The 16,853-nt window shown below is 43.9% G+C and overlaps 1 protein-coding gene and 1 non-coding gene across 6 annotated transcripts in view; one reads left to right on the top strand and one right to left on the bottom strand.

Annotated features, from left to right (window-relative positions):
* Nucleotides 1-16,853, top strand: part of LOC126295342 (uncharacterized) — a 673,108-nt gene that overhangs the window by 524,270 nt on the left and 131,985 nt on the right. The gene's annotated exons all lie outside the window — the stretch shown is intronic.
* Trnas-cga (transfer RNA serine (anticodon CGA)) lies at nucleotides 3,495-3,569 on the bottom strand. The gene has a single exon. It is a non-coding gene; the product is annotated as a tRNA-Ser (tRNA).

The following is a 16,853-nucleotide window of genomic DNA, read 5'->3' as shown; positions in this document are numbered from 1 at the left end:
GTTGGTGGCTGTCTCCCAACTTAATAGACCACAAGTGTCTTGTATAAAATTCTTCGTATCGACTTTCACTACAAAGCTATGCTACGTTGTCAACAATAATGGTTTACACCCTATATATACTTCACGTTGTCTCTGAGTTCGTAGGCGAAGTAGATATTTTATGGGAGCATAAAATAAAATGGGGTTTTCTCATACTTGCGTCACACGCGTAGTAAAAATTAGGCTTTTATATTGCTTTATTAAGTTAATGCAGCAATAATAATAATAATGATAATAATAATAATGTTCGCAGTAGTAATGTTTTTGGTTTGAAAGCTCCTTCTGAACTAATATTTTTGAGATAATAAGTAAATACGATTTTATGGCACACTATGTCTTTTCAAATGGAGAGCACCGATTTTCCTACTGAGCCAAGATGACCCAAACCCAAATCTTTTCTTTTATTTTTATTTTTTTTATTTATTTTTTCTTTTTCCTCAAGAAAACCAAACTACCAGGTAATGCAGATTCGAAACAACAAACTTAAAAATAATTAGAGCCTTCCTAAATATAATGTTTTGTATATAAAAGATACACGATAATCGTTTTATATGAATTTTCTTACACTGAAAATTAAGCAAATTATTGAAACTTAGCTGCTGAATCAAGTCGATGAAACCAAAAGATATATGAATAACGAAAAAAAAACCTTGTTATAACTATGTCTTCTGATGTTCATCGATATAATGAAGTGAGCTGATATGCCCTTTTGTTACCTGAAAAGACGTACCTATTACATGCAACGAAATCTACGTAACTATAAAATACTTTTTGATTACCGATCGTGGACGCTGAATAGCCAGAACCAAGTGCAAGAACAGTTTGGAACACATGTAAACTGGGCGAGCGCAGTGAACGAAACGAGCAACTGGATACTGAACTAACCGGGAGCAGTCGGCAGTGGAACAGTCAGGCTGTCGTGCGAAGAACGACGAGTGCGGCCGAAGAAGGCCGAAGCTGATACGAGCACGCGACCGAGGCTGGAACGAGAACTGCCCAAGTGACCGCCGCGACCGAAGTGAACTAGAGAACTATGAACCGATCGTTCATCGTTCCCGGGAACTATTAGTAGACTGCCGCGACCGAAGTGAACTATGGACCGATCGTTCCTTGGAATTCGTTCCTCGGTTCTTTCGTTCATCTTGGTGAACCGTTCCTTTGCACCCGTTCATTCGCGAACTACCCATCTCTAGTTCGCACGACCCCCGAGGTGGAACGTTGCTTTGTCAGAGAACTAGAACAGAATGTCAGGCTTCATTCACTTCCAAGATACTTCGTGCAACGCTCACACGTACTTGCTCGTCGGTATTTTTCAGCTGCTGAATACACTCCTGGAAATTGAAATAAGAACACCGTGAATTCATTGTCCCAGGAAGGAGAAACTTTATTGACACATTCCTGGGTTCAGATACATCACATGATCACACTGACAGAACCACAGGCACATAGACACAGGCAACAGAGCATGCACAATGTCGGCACTGGTACAGTGTATATCCACCTTTCGCAGCAATGCAGGCTGCTATTCTCCCATGGAGACGATCGTAGAGATGCTGGATGTAGTCCTTTGGAACGGCTTGCCATGCCATTTCCACCTGGCGCCTCAGTTGGACCTGCGTTCGTGCTGGACGTGCAGACCGCGTGAGACGACGCTTCATCCAGTCCCAAACATGCTCAATGGGGGACAGATCCGGAGATCTTGCTGGCCAGGGTAGTTGACTTACACCTTCTAGAGCACGTTGGGTGGCACGGGATACATGCGGCCGTGCATTGTCCTGTTGGAACAGCAAGTTCCCTTGCCGGTCTAGGAATGGTATAACGATGGGTTCGATGACGGTCTGGATGTACCGTGCACTATTCAGTGTCCCCTCGACGATCACCAGAGGTGTACGGCCAGTGTAGGTGATCGCTCCCCACACCACGATGCCGGGTGTTGGCCCTGTGTGCCTCGGTCGTATGCAGTCCTGACTGTGGCGCTCACCTGCACGGCGCCAAACACGCATACGACCATCATTGGCACCGAGGCGGAAGCGACTCTCATCGCTGAAGACGACACGTCTCCATTCGTCCCTCCATTCACGCCTGTCGCGACACCACTGGAGGCGGGCTGCACGATGTTGGGGCGTGAGCGTAAGACGGGCTAACGGTGTGCGGGACCGTAGCCCAGCTTCATGGAGACGGTTGCGAATGGTCCTCGCCGATACCCCAGGAGCAACAGTGTCCCTAATTTGCTGGGAAGTGGCGGTGCGGTCCCCTACGGCACTGCGTAGGATCCTACGGTCTTGGCGTGCATCCGTGCGTCGCTGCGGTGCGGTCCCAGGTCGACGGGCACGTGCACCTTCCGCCGACCACTGGCGACAACATCGATGTACTGTGGAGACCTCACGCCCCACGTGTTGAGCAATTCGGCGGTACGTCCACCCGGCCTCCCGCATGCCCACTATACGCCCTCGCTCAAAGTCCGTCAACTGCACGTACGGTTCACGTCCACGCTGTCGCGGCATGCTACCAGTGCTGAAGACTGCGATGGAGCTCCGTATGCCACGGCAAACTGGCTGACACTGACGGCGGCGGTGCACAAATGCTGCGCAGCTAGCGCCATTCGACGGCCAACACCGCGGTTCCTGGTGTGTCCGCTGTGCCGTGCGTGTGATCATTGCTTGTACAGCCCTCTCCGGAGCAAGTATGGTGGGTCTGACACACCGGTGTCAATGTGTTCCTTTTCCATTTCCAGGTGTGTAATTTCCAAGTGCTGCGGCTTCGTTCCTAAATTGTGGTGCAAAAATTGTACCCAGTGCTCTTTGAGAAACGTTAGTCTGTAGAGAAAGTGTGCGCGAGCACTTGGTTGGGCGGGCTGCCAACGCTCCCTGGACGAAGATGGTATTCTCCCCAATTTGAACAGCTGTTTCTATCGCTGCTTCCCTCGCAGTCGTCTTGAACAGACCCCGTCCTTACACACTTACCGTAGATCCTACCAACTGTCTGGAGCAACGGTGCATTCCGTCCAATCCAAGCCTTGAATATTTCGTGTACGGAGCTTTGGGCTGAAAGACCTCGATTGAGGCAGTTCTCTCTCTTCGTTCCTCAGTGGAATGTTGGGACGCCATTGTTTAATCTGAGAAAAAAAACAAAAGGTAACACCCATTTTATGTTAACATCTTTTTGCCTCACCGTGATACAATGTATTTGTAGACACGTTCCGTAGACCATGATAACAAAAAAGGTCTATATGAACATATGTACTAAATTCCTTTGTTTTCGTGTTACTAACGGGAGTTTTTTCACTTGACGTCTACTGCCCTGGGCTGTACTTCCCTGTATACCGCATTCGTTCAGTATCTGCTATTAGTTGTATTTGTTACCAGTGTCAGACACTTAACGAGTATCCAGAATGAGATTTTCACTCTGCAGCGGAGTGTGCGCTGATATGAAACTTCCTGGCAGATTAAAACTGTGTGCCCGACCGAGACTCGAACTCGGGACCTTTGCCTTTCGCGGGCAAGTGCTCTACCAACTGAGCTATCGAAGCACGACTCCCGCCCGGTACTCACAGCTTTACTTCTGCTAGTTGGTAGAGCACTTGCCCGCGAAAGGCAAAGGTCCCGAGTTCGAGTCTCGGTCGGGCACACAGTTTTAATCTGCCAGGAAGTTTCATATCAGCGCACACTCCGCTGCAGAGTGAAAATCTCATTCTGGAAACATCCCCCAGGCTGTGGCAAAGCCATGTCTCCACAGTATCCTTTCTTTCAGGAGTGCTAGTTCTGCATGTTTCGCAGAAGAGCTTCTGTAAAGTTTGGAAGGTAGAAGACGAGATACTGGCAGAAGTAAAGCTGTGAGGACGGGGCGTGAGTCGCGCTTCGGTAGCTCAGTTGGTAGAGCACTTGCCCGCGAAAGGCAAAGGTCCCGAGTTCGAGTCTCGGTCGGGCACACAGTTTTAATCTGCCAGGAAGTTTCACTTAATGAGTGGTCTAGAAAGGCCGTGCGGGATTAGCCGAGCGGTCTGGCGCGCTACAGTCATGCACTTTGCGGCTGCTGCCGGCGGAGGTTCGAGTCCTCCCTCGGGCATGGGAGTGTGTGTGTTTGTCCTTAGGATAATTTAAAGTGTGTAAGCTTAGGGACTGATGACCTTAGCAGTCAAGTCCCATAAGATTTCACACACACATTTAGGGTCACACAGGTGTTTAAGCAATTTTCTCTGTATACTGATTGCATTTTCCCTGTATTCAACCAATAAACCGATGCCTTCCACCTGCTTCACACACGAATCAACGTATGTAATCATTACATTTCATGCCTCTAAGAAGTGTCGTACTCGGGTGTATTTATGCGGTGACCGATTCCAGTTGTTGCTGATCTCTTCACGTTTTTTGAAGTTCACAGTTTTCCATTTGTGTACATGAACAGCAATTTACCAATCTTTGCGACACTTCTGAAGTCTGGTCAAGGTCCGACTGAATATTTGTGCAGCGTCTTTCGGGCAGCAGTTCATGCGCGAGTTGTGAAAAGCGCGAGGTATCTTTAATATTGCCTGCAATGCCGTTAATTTCGACACTGGCGAACCTTAGCAATTTAAGGGCTCGGCAGTAAATATGGCAAGGGACAAATCAGTAGTTCTGAGAAAAAGCACCACAAGTATTTTAATAAAATCCCATAAATCAGATGTCTGAAATAACATACAAAATCATATTTTTTCGGGTACAGCATTGCTTTATTACACAGTGTCACTAGTTACATGTATTTAGTATGTAATATCAACTCGAAAAAAATCTTTCAATCTTTCAGGAACACGTACTTAACATTGTAGTCTGAACACACTTAATGAACATTCTTTCACATGAAAACATTTTATTCTCTGTACATTTACTTAATATTATTACTTTTTTTAAAACATTGTTTCTCAGTACATGAACAATAAAACGCCTGAAATTATACATCCACTGTAGTTTTCATTATGTAACACATACATTGAAGCTCTCCCACACACCTTCTAAAGGAAAAAAAAGTGAAAAAATAATCATGCAGAATAGAGAAACTCCATAACAACAGATCGGTAACTTAATACCGATTGCTGTTAGAAGGCTAGGTATTAACCATTTACAGATACCGTAATACTTCATAAAAACTAATCTGGATTTCTTACTGTGGCAAGTAAGTAGTGTTAGTGTTTACTTGCAGAAATAAATATTCATATTTACCTGATTATCGACAAGTCTGGAAGTGCTTTATCTTCAGGAACGTATTCCGGGTCTTTATCAGTCATAAGTATCCAGGTCACATATACACTCGTTCAAAAGAACTCACTGAAAAGCTTGTTTTTCACACGAACCTTGGACACTTCGCTCTCACTTTACGCCATGTATTAGACACTTGGCATTGTTAACTTGCACACGCATCGAAAAAGCTGCCACCAGCGAAAATCAGAAAGTTGACAAAGTGGTGCCATCTATCGGCTTTCCGTGAAACTTTTTACTTATATGAATGAAACATGCCATCTGTAATATTTTACAATTAATATCTCTATTCCTCGCAGACTGTCCATTACCATTGTTTACTGCCGAGCCTCTCAATTTTTGAATATGTACGGGAATTGTATGTACATCGTAATTTCCTCCTCACCTCTCTTCGTCCATCTCCGCTTCACCACACTCTGTCCATCTGCTCCTCCCCCCCCCTCTCACCCTTCCCCCCCTCTCACCCTTCCCCCCCTCTCTCCCCCCCCCTCTCTCCCTCTCCCTCTCCCTCTCTCTCTCTCTCTCTCTCTCTCTCTCTCTCTCTCTCCCTCTCTCTCTCTCTCTCTCTCTCTCTCTCTCTCTCTCTCTCTCTCTCTCTCTCTCTCCGATCCTGAACAGCATTTGTTGCAGCAAACGATACCTGGATTGGGAAGTGAAGTCACTGAAAATGACTGGATAAATTGTTTGGTGTCAGTAATACACCAGGACAGGAAACACCTCTCCAGCAGCTGAATCTATTTTATTAGATCATCGTGTAAAAATTCCAAATAAATTGGTCAAGGACTTTGCGAGATTTATGCGAACAATGTTTCTCCCTTTCGTATATATAATATATATATTATGTAGCCTGCGGCTGGCTGAACATTTATTAGGGTATTGTGAAAAATTTGAAGTAAATCGGTCAAGAACTATTACAGATTTTCGGCAGCAACATTAAACTGCGACCTGTCTTTATATGTATAGTAGTACAGATGAACAGCAGGAGACCTAATAAACTTCCCTGGGGGCACACCAGAATCCATCTGTCGATGGCTCTGCATCCAAGATGACATACTGCGTCCACCATACCGAGAAATCCTCACTGCTGTCGCATATTTCGTCTGATGCTCCATATGATTGTACTTGAGATAACAAGCGGAGGCTTTTCGGAAATCGAGAATTACTATACCTGCCCGACTGCCTGATCCATGGCTTTCAGCACGTCGTCTGAGAAATTTGCGAGTTGGGGTTCACGTGGTGGTTGCGGGAAACAATCTAGTTCTTAGCCCAGGTGTAAACCTACAAGTGTTGCAAGTTTTACGGCAAGAAGGAATCGTACATGAGTGAAATGCAGTGCTGCTTTTAGCAGTAGCTTTGTGAGACGTGACATAACTTCAACCTTCTGATTTGAAGCGACTTACCAAGTCCTGCACAACCGAGTGTGCTCAGAGGTCAGAACTAATGGTGTCATCTCTACTGCGAACACGCGGTGGTTACTTGCTATTGTTTGAGCGTGCGCGCAGAGTGGGAGAGAAGTGGGGAGGGAGGAGAGGAGTGAGTGTAGTGGAGGGACACTAACTTGGCACGAAGTCTATCTTCGCTACCGTGACTCTCTGCCAAGATACGCTGGCCATTCTCGCACGAACGATCGCAGTGTGATCGGAGTGGGTAACTAGCACTCACCAGCCGTATCTCCATTCCTACTCGCGATCACGAGTCTCTGATTGCCCAAACGTTTTGCCAAATGAACAACCCGTGCACCGGTGATCCGACTTTTCTCTTAGTAATAGTACACAGATTGCCCAATTTATCTTGCCACCACGAATTAAGTTTTGCCCAGAACGAAAATAGGAAATGTACAAAGTAAACGATTAACTACAAAGGGGACATTAACCAGCTTAGATACCGTTATTGGGACTTTTTCCTTTACTAAGATATGAAGAGCAGTCTATCTTTGCTAAACAGCTCACTGTATTTTATTTGGTAATCTCCCTCTCCTCGAGACCTTTTCGAAAACGTGGCACAGTACGCCATTCCAGTAAATATGATGTTACGAGAAACGTAACACAAACTTGACTTCGTCTCCTCTCTAACGCAACTCGTCCACTTGCTAGCGTTGAAAATAAACAATGGAAGCATAAGGAAAATGTACGCCAGTGTTGTACTGCTAATTTACGCTATATAATGAAAAGCGTGCAGAACTAGACCGATATCTCTAACGTCGATCAGTTGTAGAATTTTGGAACACGTATTATGTTCGAGTATAATGACTTTTCTGGACAGTAGAAATGTACTCAGTAGGAATCAGCATGGGTTTCGAAAAAGACGGTCGTGTGAAACCCAGCTCGCGCTATTCGTACACGAAACTCGGAGGGCCATAGACACGGGTTCCCAGGTAGATGCCGTGTTTCTTGACTTACGCAAGGTGTTCGATACAGTTCCCCACAGCAGTTTAATGAACAAAGTAAGAGCATATGGACTATCAGACACAATTGTGTGATTGGATTGAAGAGTTCCTAGATAACAGATCACAGCATGTCATTCCCAATGGAGAGAGAAGACTGCGGAAGTAAGAGTGATTCCAGGTGTGCCGCAGGGGAGTGTCGTAGGACCGTTGCTATTCACAATATACATAAATGACCTGGTGGATGACATCGGAAGTTCACTGAGGCTTTTTGCGGATGATGCTGTGGTATATTGAGAGGTTGTAACAATGGAAAATTGTACTGAAATGCAGGAGGATCTGCAGCGAATTGACGCACGGTGCAGGGAATGGCAATTGACTCTCAATGTAGGCAAGTGTAATGTGCTGCGAATATATAGAAAGAAAGATCCCTTATCATTTAGCTACAGTATAGCAAGTCAGCAACTGTAAAGTCAATTCCACAAATTACCGGGGAGTAGGCATTAGGAATGATTTAAAATGTAATGACCATATAAAGTTGATCGTCGGTAAAGCAGATTCCAGAATGAGATTCATTGGAGGAATCCTAAGGAAGTGCCGTCCGAAAACAAAGGAAGTAGGTTACAGTACGCTTGTTCGCCCACTTCTCGAATACTGCTCAGCAGTGTGGGATCCGTACCAGATAGGGTTGTAGAAGAGATAGAGAAGATCCAACGGAGAGCAGCGCGCTTCGTTACAGGATTATTTAGTAATCACGAAAACGTTACAGAGATGATAAACTCCAGTGGAAGACTCTGCAGGAGAGGCGCTCAGTAGCTCGGTATGGGCTTTTGTTGGAGTTTCGAGAACATACCTTCTCCGAGAGGTCGAGCAGTATATTGCTCCCTCGTACGTATATCTCGCGAGGGGACCGTGAGGATAAAATCAGAGAGATTAGAGTCCACAGAGAGGCATACCGACAATATTTCTTTCCACGAACTATAAGAGAATGGAAGGGAGAACCGATAGAGGTACACAGGGTAACCTCCGCCACACAGAGTCAGGTGGATTGCGGAATGTGGATGTAGAGGTATTTGGTCACCCCTATATAAACCGCAATTGACCACTAGGTGTTACGATGGTCGGATCAGCCAGTTATAAAATTATACATTGTCGTGTTGGAAGTCAGATCTGGAAGCTGGAGAGATCTGTAGAAATGAAACAAGAGTCCCTAATCGTTCTTTCCACCAATCTGCCGTCTTCTAAGGTTGTGTCCCCAGAGCAGAAGACAGCTCGTCGGTCGTGGGATCTTCTTCGGCGGAGGCCGCTATGCTGTCTTCTCGAACTTGAGTCTGTGATTGTGCTTTTAATGGAATACCACTTGCCCAGGTAAGTCTCTGTATCTACAGAGAGCAAAACCTGTAGTACTGAAAAGGATGGTAGGAGACACCTTTCATTAATGTGTTCTGCGTGGTTATATTTTAAAATATCACTTTCGACACTGTCTTCTACAACACTCCACATAGCTTTCTTAATAGTAAGGTAACTTTATGACAACCTCCGACATAGAGTACGACATGTCCGTCCCTTCAGAACGCCCGAAATACATTGACTAGCGCGGCCCAAGTACTGCATCTCCCAGGCGCGCCAAAGCGACTAGAAGATTTCCAAAGCACTGCCGTTGTAATACTATTACTCTTAGGTTTCTCAAAACTAGTGAAATTTAATAAACAGAAACGGTAGACTCGTAGGGTAACCGTGAGACATTGTCATACTGAAAACTGGTTTCACGGGACCGGTACATGCTGCACTAGTACAGACTAGTCTTTCTCTCCTCGCACAAACCGCTACTAGCGAGACATCTGGGTCAGTGAACACGGGCCCGCCTAATGCGTGCAGTCAAAACGGGCTGGTTAAATGGCTACGTGTAATCACCGCAGCGAGAACGGAGCCATTTGCATTTCATGGACTGTCAGCTCGGCTTGTGCAAATGTCACGGCACAAGCAGGTCGTCGCTGGTTCACACCCGTCTCCGTAGACATTAGCACTTTGGCTCGTATTACACCATCAAATTTCTTTGACAAAGAAGTATGATCAGTCAGTCGTGACACCCACTGCTGCTAAAGCTGTTACCGTTTGACAAATGGAGCGACACTAGCTCCCCAAGCGGCGAGTAAGGTGATCATCAGACGCGTCGTAAGCATAGTTTGTTTTACCTTCATTTCCTACGTAATTTACGAAATATTTGAGTTATTTTCTGGCCTCCAAGGGTTTGTGTAGTATCAGAAAGCATATATGTTTCTAAAAATGATTCTAAAATACGCGCAAGTATGGACAAAAACCATTAATCGAGTGGCAACGTACAACACAGTCCTGAAGAGTCATTTGTGACGTTAGATAGAATTGCACCTTACTTCGTTGATACCAAAAGAACATACACAGATTCACACGTAAGAAGCACAGACATGTACCTCTACATGCAAAAGCGATCGATAGCTCGTTTATCGTTCTGTAGGCCTACAATATTTGTCATTGTCGCTTGTTGCCGCAAGTACGACCATCTTATATTATTGTAAGTGGGACAAGCAACTGAAAATAGTGGGAGAAATATGTTAGAAACATTATAATGAACTGATTACGTTACATTTCACGCAAAACCAAACATTTGAATAATTTTCAAACAATCTGTCAGTGAACAAGGTGCTAACAAAATGTCATCGCACGAAGGAAGCAAGGAAAATTGACTAACAAACAGAAGTGAATGAAATACATACCAAACATTACACTCTTGTAAGACACGAATAACTGCACTCAATCTAACCACTTCATCGTCAAAGCAGGTCTGTGTTGACGATCCACACGAATCTGGCACTGGTACATGAAGAGCTGAACTGGCTGGTTTTTTTTTTTTTTTTTCATAGGACTGTTTTACAGCTTTAGATGGATTGTCGAATCTTTGTGGCAGTTTCCTCTTCATAGTAACTTGAGGTAGCTTATTTGGGGTGTCTAACAGTGTGGGTACTGCATTCCACACGAGTTTATTATTGTCTGCGTTCATGAACTGGTTTTGTTCGAAATGTAGCGAACAAAACCTAATATTATTATATAGGTGAACTGGGTCTTTTTTTCATAAGGGCTTCTCGTCTGCTATTAGTTAGCTATTTTCTTCTCCTAAAACGAAATATTAATCATTAATACACATGAAGTTTGCAAGTGAATCCTGACGATACAGTTTAGTAATATGATGTATACCTCTCAGGATCCTTAGGAAACCTAAATAAAAGACAGCTGTGGTGTCTTCTTCATGTTGTTCCTGCAATTTATTGCGCTACAAACGCTCCCGCTTGTGAAAACCATTGTAGAAATCAAAATAAACAATCACTATTCGCCTTCACGATCGCGCCGAATTCGCAGTTTAGCTTATTGGCCGCTTGGCGCGCTGCTGACGCGGCAGGCCACTAAAACGAGACAAGTGTCGCGACTGTTCAGTTAGTACCGCAACTGTATTGTGTGTAGCATTTGGAACAAAAGCGTCGGAAAAAAAGGAAACATATTTGGATGAAGCCATAGGTATTACGTCTAGATAGTAAAAGCATTCAGCGAAATTTGTTACGAGAGCTGCAAGTTGAGTGTGTCGTGTCATATATAAATTACTTACGAATCGATGAGATTGTATTTCAGTATTTGCTCAGGGAAGTGGCTCATATTGCAAAACATAATACTCTCTCGATAAATTCTATATGTGCAGAATATATACAAACTGTGGCACTGGGATATCTTGATACTGGAGAGAGCTACTGTATCACATTGCACATTACCAAAATAATTCCAGACACGTGCGAAGCGATTTATAAAGCTTTGAAGGGGGAATATGTAAATGCAAATATATATTTATTACACTACGTGGGCAATCAGAACTATTTTTAATTTTGAATAATTTAATTAATGGAATTAGTGTTCCCAGAACTACAAAATTAATAAAAAGGTACAGAACAGATGAAGCGCTTTTTAACTTGTGGCATCCAGAGTTCAAAAACAGACAAAGTAGAACGGAAAGCTAAGAAAGAATTTCTTATTTTAGTGCGTGGCCACATACTCTACTCAGGCTTGCTGAGACGCTGCCTGGATGTTTGCAGATGTAGAGATGTATGGCTGCAGCTGATTGTGGACAATGTCACCTGCAGCATATTTCACCTACCAATCAACACACAATTAATAGAATGCAATGTGCCCCTTGCACCCCCCCCCCCCCCCCCCTAGTCGAAGCAACTTTATTAAAGAGTCGAAGGAACACACCAAATTCAAAGCTATGTTTACAAGCACACTACAGAGACGTTAAATGCGGTAGCTGTAGCGACGCCAGCGCTCCAGCCGGTTATATTTGACATTGCAATGAACAGAAGACGAACAATTTTAACGATCAAATCTACGGCGAGGCCTGACGACACCATCAACTTTCCTTGATATAAATATTTGACATATCGACTTTGACAAATAAATGTGGTAATCATCAGCGTTTGAAACGTATCACGAGAATTATTCGGAAAGTAAGATCCGATTCCTTATACAAGATAAACCACCATGGATTTTTTAAAATTAATTCCTTAGCAGTTCCTCTAGTTTCTGTATTTGTTTAAACACTTGTCATATCGCTCTAGACGCTTGAGAGTCCCTAAGTGTGCCACTATGAGGATGGACAGTTGAAGACTGCTTCTTTCAGCTCGCCATCTGTTGCGAAGCGCTTGCCGCCGAGAAACTCGTTTGGGTAGCGGAACAAGTGAAAATCGCTCGGCGCCAAGTCTGGACTGTACGGTGGATGGACAATCTGTTCCCGCCCAAAAGATCTGATGACATTTCAGGTGTGAACGGCAGAATGGCGGTCTGGCACTGTCTTCCAGCAACAAAATACTCCAGACGTCAAAAGGCCCCGTAGCTTATTTTGTATTGCACGTCGAAGTTTAGCGGCTGTGTTTCTGTCGTCCTATGCTGCATGAACTCGACTAACGATACTCCGAAAACATGGCTGCCATAACCTTGCGTGTCGAGACTGTCTGCTTGGGCTTGAATTTGACTGGTGATGTCTGACGCCATACCATTGACAAACGTTCAGACTCGGGGCTCATGTTAGAAACCCACGCCTTGTCCCTTACGACAATTTTCTCAAAACGATGACTATCTTCCTTACGACATCGGTCCAAAAACTCAAGAGCGCAAGCTATTCTTTCCATTTTGTATTTCTCAGTAAGCAGCCTGGGGCACCAACGAGCGCACAATTTTCCGAAATTGTGGTTTTTCAGAGATGATTTTCTGCACAAAGTTGTTCTGCCCACATGCGGAAATCCCAGTGGTAAAGCTGAAATTGTGAACCGCCAGTACTCACGTGTCTTTTTGTCCACAGCTTTGACCAAATCTTTCACTGGTGGTCGGTTTGATCGCGGTTCTTCGTGGACAACTTCCCGTCGATCCCAGGGTGGAAAAAACAGACCCTTTTAAAACCGATACCGATATTTTAGCTCCGGATAACCGGTATTTTTTGTTTGCATTATAGCAAGTGCTTTTTTTTTTTGCAAACGCGAGAAAAAAGAATAAAATCACTTACCCATAGCAACAGTGTTAAGTTTTCGTTTTTAAGTAAACCTGTTATAAGAAAGGAGACAATTTTTTGTGTAAAATTTTCATCGATTTGTATTATTGCGTTTTTACAAAAAATGGAAAAAGTGATCAGTACTATTTTAGTGACAACGCCGAGAGTATTCTTGCTTATAAGTTTGGTTGCCTAATAATTAGTGTCCCTTTCAGACGCTAGTCAGTTTGCAACACTATTATCTATTATACTTACATGTGTCTCATGTAACTTGTTTGTTTTTACTTAATGTGACTTGTGTGACCATGCTCTCTGACGTATCGTCTATGTAAATGTTTTATTAATTATTTATAATAATTTATGTAATCGTTGGGCCGGCCGCGGTGACCAATCGGTTCTAGGCGCTTCAGTCCGGAACCGCGCGACTGTTACGGTCGCAGGTTCGAATCCTGCCTCGGACATGGATGTGTGTGATGTCCTTAGGTTAGTTAGGTTTAAGTAGTTCTAAGTTCTAGGGGACTGATGACCTCAGATGTAAAGTCCCATAGTGCAGCAATTTGATTTTTTTTATGTATTCGTAATTCATCTATTGATGTAATTTCAAAAATAGTACACTGTAAGAGAATGGAAAAGCTAAAATTTTCCTTGCAATACTGTTCCATGCATAGGGAAAGTAAGTTTGTAATCATGCAAAGCTTGGAGGAAAGTCCCTCCGCAACGGAAATGGCTAAACGGGCCTAGAGAAGGTGGAAACGGCGGTCGAACTGCAAAGCTCCTGTGGGGCATGACTCGGTCTGTGGCTTCCAGACAATGTGTGCACATCTTGTTAACCGAACGAGGCGAGAAGAATTGCAAGATTGTATAACATACCTCGGACGTGCACGTAATTTGGCTTATTATTGATGGCATACTTTTCCCGCCTCTGTACTACGAAAATCCGACCCTGAGAAGAGGATTTGCAGAGCTTGTTACACAGGAACAGTTATGGCTACTTTCGCCGCCTTTTTTGAATAGCACAGGAGACCGACATCGCCACCACCTTGATCTCAAAGTACTGTATAACTGCACGGACCGATTATGTGGTGTATTTTTCTCGAATAAGTTTGAGTTCTTTAAACTCTGCAATGAGCACCCGTGTCTATTCTTAGTCATTTACCTATACAGCGTTCTACCGCTAGTGCTACGATATTTCCGAGTACGCTTTGTAACTGAGCTGGAAAGCAGTTATCTTCCTTTATACAAGTTAATAAACTTTGTGCAATTGTAAAGTACATAATCATTTAGTGAGCATAAGTTCTGGAGTTCTCCACGTATTTTCAGTAAAGGGTAGTTATAAGTTTCATCCAAGTATGATTATCAAGAGAAGTTTTAAAATATTCACTTTAATGATTCTTATTATTGAAATACCAGTGTTTATTTCACGCGTTACGTAATTAACAGTGTTTTCTAATATTGTGTGTTGACTAACTGTTTAGCTTAGAGCAGAGTCCACTGATAGTCTGGTTTCTGGGTTCCTGTGCTGATATTGGAGCAAGATTTAGATTCCACATTACAATAAATTTACTCTAGAAGTACGGCTTTCATTCTTACAACGTCTACTGCCCTAAGGAAATAGCTACTCCTATTGGGATTGTAATAGATTCAGGTGTCAGATGCCCCAACTGAGCTAAACAGTATAAGGAACTCTATGTTCCTTGAGAATACAGTTCATCGGTACAAAAGATATAATTACTTTATAACTATTTAAATGATAGTAATTTCTTATAATTAAGTGACAAAGGACACCTTGTCCCAATTGGTAGTGCTCCATCGTTAGTAGTCAGTTACTTGTAACGGAACGATAATTAGCTTCTTACAACAACGCACAGGTAGATATTGACAGCTAGCTATTGCCTAAACATATTAATATTCCTACAGTGTCTTTTACGTCAAATCACTGGTACCATATTTCCTAAATTGCGTTACTGCCTTATATCTTATCAGCAAAATAGAAAGTCAGTCCCTATAGGTAACTTCGCCTACGAACCATGCTAGTACATCGTACAACTTTAGGGACCGTTTCCTTCTACACTGAAGCCCCAAAGAAACTGCGGAGGGTACAGGCATGCGTGTTCAAATACATATACATAAACAGGCAGAACACGGCGCTGTGGTCGGCAATGCCTATATAAGAAAAGTGTCTGGCGCAGCTGTTACATCAGTTACTGCTACTACAATGGCAGGTTATCAAGATTCGAGTGAGTTTGAACATAGTGTCAAGTCGACACACGAGCGATTGGACAGCATCTCCGAGGTAGCAATGAAACGGGGATTTTCCCGTTCGACCATTTCAAGAGTTTACCTCGGATATCAGAAATTCGGTGAAACATCGAATTTCCGACATCGCTGCGGCCGGGAAAAGATCCTGCGAGAACGGGACGAACGACGAACAAAGAGTCTCTTTCAACGTGACAGAATTGCGATCCTTCCGCAAGTTGCTGCAGTTTTGAATGTTCGGCCATCGACAAGTCTCTGCGTTCGAAACATCATCGATGTGGACTTTCGGAGTACTCTCGGTGACTGCACGACACAAAGCATTACTCCTCGTGTGGGCCCCTGAGCAGCGACATTGGACTGTTGATGACCGGAAACATGTTGCCTGGTCGGAGGAGTTTCGTTTCAAGTCGTATCGAGCGCCACGGACGTGTATGGGTACGGAGACAACCTCATGAATCCATGGACCCTGTATGTTAGCAGGGAAGTGTTTGAGCTGGTGGAGGTTCTTTGATGGTGTGGGACAAGTGCAGTTGGAGAGATATGGGACCTCTCATACGTCTAGATATGACTCTTGACAGGTGACACGTACGTAAGCATCGTGTCCGATCGCTTGCATTCCTTCATGCCCGTTATGCATTCCGACGGCCTTGGGCAATTCCAGCAGGACAATGCGACACCCCACATGTTCAGAACTGCTACAGAGTGGCTCCAGGAACACTCTTCCGAGTTTAAACACTTCTGCTGGCCACCAGACATGAACATTATTGAGTATGTCTGCGACGCCTTGCAACGCCTTATTGAGAAGAGATCTCCACCCCCTGTACTCATACGCATTTATGGACAGCCCTGCAGGATTCATGGTGTCTGTTCCCTCCAGCACTGCTCCAGACATTATTCGAGTCCATGTCACAAATTGATTCGGCGCTTCACCGTACTCGCGGGGGTCATACGCCATATTAGGCAGGTGTACCAGTTTCTTTGGCGCTTCAGTGTACGTTAATTACAGTTCACTTTATTACTAATAGAACCTAGGTTCGATTCCTGTTTGTTTTGTTGTTGTTTCCTCTCAATAGGAGTCTTTCTAGAGACCTAACACTATACTATACCTTTAGATTATATACAGTCACTGTCACATAATAAAAATCCTTTCACAGGAGTAACATTATAGGTGTACTGTTGATTTAGTACACTGCTGGCCATTAGAATTGCTATACCACGAAGATGACGTGCTACAGACGCGAATTTTAACTCACAGGAAGATGTTATGATATGCAAATGATTAGCTTTTCAGAGCACTCACACAAGGGTGGCGCCGTTGGCGACACCTACGACGTGCTGACACGAGGAAAGTTTCCAACCGATTTCTCATACACAAACACCA

The sequence above is a fragment of the Schistocerca gregaria genome, chromosome 11 (assembly GCF_023897955.1).
Source record: "Schistocerca gregaria isolate iqSchGreg1 chromosome 11, iqSchGreg1.2, whole genome shotgun sequence".
In the NCBI taxonomy this organism is placed as follows: domain Eukaryota; kingdom Metazoa; phylum Arthropoda; class Insecta; order Orthoptera; family Acrididae; genus Schistocerca; species Schistocerca gregaria.
Note: the sequence above shows the minus strand (reverse complement) of the source record. Positions and strands in the feature narration are given on the sequence as shown.